Source organism: Phyllobates terribilis, unplaced genomic scaffold (assembly GCF_046119375.1).
Source record: "Phyllobates terribilis strain yellow unplaced genomic scaffold, ASM4611937v1 Scaffold_11__3_contigs__length_659146591, whole genome shotgun sequence".
Lineage (NCBI taxonomy): Eukaryota > Metazoa > Chordata > Amphibia > Anura > Dendrobatidae > Phyllobates > Phyllobates terribilis.
In genome coordinates, this window is record NW_027362771.1 from 527,929,582 (window position 1) to 527,934,228 (window position 4,647).

Here is a 4,647-nt window from a genome sequence, read left to right on the forward strand (position 1 = left end):
CCATACAGAATAATGGGCCCCACATAGTCCTCCATACAGAATAATTGGCCCCACACAGTCCTCCATACAGTATAATGGCCCCACATAGTCCTCCATACAGAATAATGGGCCCCACATAGTCCTCCATACAGAATAATGGGCCCCACATAGTCCTCCATACAGAATAATGGTCCCCACACAGTCCTCCCTACAGTATAATGGCCCCACATAGTCCTCCATACAGAATAATGGGCCCCACATAGTCCTCCATACAGAATAATTGGCCCCACACAGTCCTCCATACAGTATAATGGCCCCACATAGTCCTCCATACAGAATAATGGGTCACACATAGTCTTCCATACAGAATAATGGGCCCACATAATCCTCCATACAGAATAATGGGCCCCACAGCTTGGGCTGATAAATGGCAAATGAGCCTTAATGGGGATAAATGTAAGGTAATGCACTTGGGCAGAGGAAATAAAATGTATAATTATATGCTTAATTGTAAAACATTGGGTAAAACGGTCACTGAAAAAGACCTGGGTGTATTGGTGGACGACAAGCTCACGTTTGGTGGCCAGTGTCAGGCAGCTGCTGCAAAGGCAAATAAAATAATGGGATGCATTAAAAGAGGCATAGATGCTCAGGAGGAGAACATAATTTTACCTCTATATAAGTCACTAGTGCGACCACACTTAGAATACGGTGTACAGTTCTGGTCTCCGGTGTATAAGAAAGACATAGCTGAACTAGAGAGGGTGCAGAGAAGAGCGACAAAGCTTATTAGAGGACTGGGGGGTCTGCAATACCAAGACAGGTTATTACACTTGGGGTTATTTACTGTGGAAAAAAGAAGGCTTAGGGGAGATCTTATTACTATGTACAAGTATATGAGGGGACAGTACAAAGACCTTTCTACTGATCTTTTTACTCTGAGGCCTGAGACGGCGACAAGGAGGCATCTTCTACGTCTGGAGGAAAGAAGGTTTAATCATAATCACAGACGCGGATTCTTTACTGTAAGAGCAGTGAGACTATGGAACTCTCTGCCGCATGATGTTGTAATGAGTGATTCACTACTAAAATTTAAGAAGGGCATGGATGCCTTTCTTGAAAAGTACAATATTACAGGTTATATATACTAGATTCCTTGATAGGGTGTTGATCCAGGGAACTAGTCTGATTGCCGTATGTGGAGTCAGGAAGAAATTTTTGTTCCCCAATGTGGAGCTTAGTGTTTGCCACATGGTTTTTTTTGCCTTCTTCTGGATCAACATATTAGGCTATGGGTTGAACTAGATGGACTTAGTCTTCCTTCAACCTTAAAAACTATGTTACTATGTTACATAGTCCTCCATACAGAATAATGGGCCCGACATAGTCCTCCATACAGAATAATAGGCCCCACATAGTCCTCCATACAGAATAATAGGCCCCACATAGTCCTCCATACAGAATAATGGGCCCCACATAGTCCTCCATACAGAATTATTGCCCCCACACAGTCCTCCATACAGTATAATGGCCCCACATAGTCCTCCATACAGAATAATGGGCCCCACATAGTCCTCCATACAGAATAATGGGCCCCACACAGTCCTCCATACAGTATAATGGTCCCCACACAGTCCTCCATACAGTATAATGGCCCCACATAGTCCTCCATACAGAATAATGGGCCCCACATAGTCCTCCATACAGAATAATTGGCCCCACACAGTCCTCCATACAGTATAATGGCCCCACATAGTCCTCCATACAGAATAATGGGCCCCACATAGTCCTCCATACAGAATAATGGGCCCCACATAGTCCTCCATACAGAATAATGGTCCCCACACAGTCCTCCATACAGTATAATGGCCCCACATAGTCCTCCATACAGAATAATGGGCCCCACATAGTCCTCCATACAGAATAATGGGCCCCACACAATCTTCCATACAGTATAATGGCCCCACATAGTCCTCCATACAGAATAATGGGCCCCACATAGTCCTCCATACAGAATAATGGGCCCCACACAGTCCTCCATACAGTATAATGGTCCCCACACAGTCCTCCATACAGTATAATGGCCCCACATAGTCCTCCATACAGAATAATGGGCCCCACACAGTCCTCCATACAGTATAATGGCCCCACATAGTCCTCCATACAGAATAATGGGCCCCACATAGTCCTCCATACAGAATAATAGCCCCACATAGTCCTTCATACAGAATAATGGCCCAACATAGTCCTTCATACAGAATAATGGCCCCCACAAATTCCACCATACAGAATAATGCGCCCCACATAGTCCTCCATACAGAATAATGGTCCCACATAGGGGTGGTGGTTCTGGTGGCACTGGCCAAATAAAACCACCCTGCGGGCCAGAGTTTGACATGTATGTTCTCTTAGAACCTAGGAAGTTATATAATTTTCACATTTACTCTCTATATTAAATTGATTTCATTCAGTAGCTGCTCATATTTTTTATTCTTGATGTGATGTCCTTATCTTTTAGCCTCTGATATAATTACATATTGTGTTTTGTATAGGTTATTTATCACTGTCTTCAAATGGACTTCACTAATCATTAACTCACACAGGATGCATTTTAAGAGGTAACCTCAGTAACAAGAATCATGTCTAAATATTTGAGCAGAGAACAGAACAAAGTAAGAAAAAGTCAAAATCTCCATAAAATAGAGTATAATTAACCAGATCCCATAGATCTCTTCTCTGTCATAAGAATCCAGTGATTTCTTGATACTGAGAAGTAGCAATTATATAGTGTACAAGTACAGGAATGGTCCAGGTGAACCAGACTGCTAAGGTTTGAGACAAAACCAGTTAACTTTAGGACTGGAAGTGATAGATTACATGTCTTGGGGTCAAATTAAAGCATTCATATATTTTTCTTTTCTTCATTAAAGTAGGATTGTGTATGTTATATCAAGCTAATGGACATGTGAACCCGCTACCTTAAGTCTAGGAGCTGCATATAATAAGTGCTACTTTGTGCTAGTTTTTCCTCTAAATCACTTTTTATTTTTTCCTTATTTAAGCGGGTTGTCCCCTACTCAGAGAACCCCTTCTCAAACCCTATGATTACCCCTTCTAAAATAATAACACTTATACTCATGTCAAATGCAAGTGCTGTTCCAGCGGTGCTGGCACTGTTCTAGTGGTGTCAACGCTGGTCCTCCCGGGATTGCATGATATTGTGCTGTAACGTTATCCCTGTGGCCAATCAGCAGGCACTTCACTCTCCCTGCCTTCAGTTTTATCACATACATCTGGAGGAAATGAGAGCAGCTCTCACTTACTCCAGATGTATGTGATACACCCGAAGGTGTGGAGAGTGAAGTGGCCGGTGGTTGGCCACAGGGATCACGTGACATCACAATGTCATGCAATGCCCGGGAGGGCCAGCATCAACACCGCTGGAACAGTGCCGGCACTGCTAGAACAGAGCTAGCATCGGGAAATAAGTATAAGTGTTAGTATTTTACAAGGGGGATACATAGGGATTGGGAAAGGTTTCTCCGAGTAGTGGACAACCCCTTTAAGGAGTTTATATACTTTCCACAATTTAGTGGGGAAGTTATTTTCTCATTAAGCTCTATATGGCCTAATAATGCAATATAACATTTATTTGTAAACTACTGTATGCCATTATTATTGGGAAATGAAGAATATACATGACTTGTATCCCTGACTATCGTGAACGATAATTCTTATTAGCCCGGTATCACACATACGTATTTCACATGAACTGGCCATGGGTCTCTTGACCTGAATTCGATAGCCTCATATACGTGAATGACAGTGTTGTGTTCCTTTACATCGCAGTCCGTACTTAAACTGTGAAACACAAATGTGTGAATCCAGCCTTAATCTGAGGTACAGCTTTCCCAATTTGTGAGTCACCTGCCTACCTGAGCTAAACCATGAATCAAGCTTCCCTTCACTGACTTTACCCGTCATAGCTGTCAGTCCCTACAACCAATATCCGTAGGCCACCTGACCCAACAACCTATGGACCTGACACATACTGTACTGTGTGCGCTGCCTGAATGGTCCATCTCACTAACCTAATTGTGAAGTTCTATGATCTGGACTGATAATTCAACAGACCCATATATTTACTAGATGGAAGAGTAGGATTACAAATCCAAAGAAGAGCCATGGTGCCCAAGCTCAGGAGTGAGCCAACATATCAGGGCCATGGTCTGTAGAGACAAGATGTCAATAGGGGAGGAAGGTGAGGCATTTTCTCATCTAGATACAGGTGTGAAGAAGGGCATAGTGGTGAAAAAATTAAGGCCTCTGGGAATAAAATAGACCAGGCAGGAGAAGTTCGCCTGAGAAGTTGGCTCCTAAGGTTGGCAAGCTCAACTACAATAAATGGTGGGCTGGGGCTGAATGAAAAGGTTTTTGCATGACTTCCCTGCAATGTAAGGACTTGTTCATATATCCAGATAGGAAGCTGTAGGGGCTTTGACTGCAGACACATGACTTTTGGATATGGGACGGACTCCCACTGTACCTTAAAATAACTATAACTACAGTAACCTAGACATCGGAATAAATACACAAAACACATTATTTTGGTTGTCAAAATGACCACAGCTTTATTTTTATCACAAGATTAAAACAATCACTGTTGGA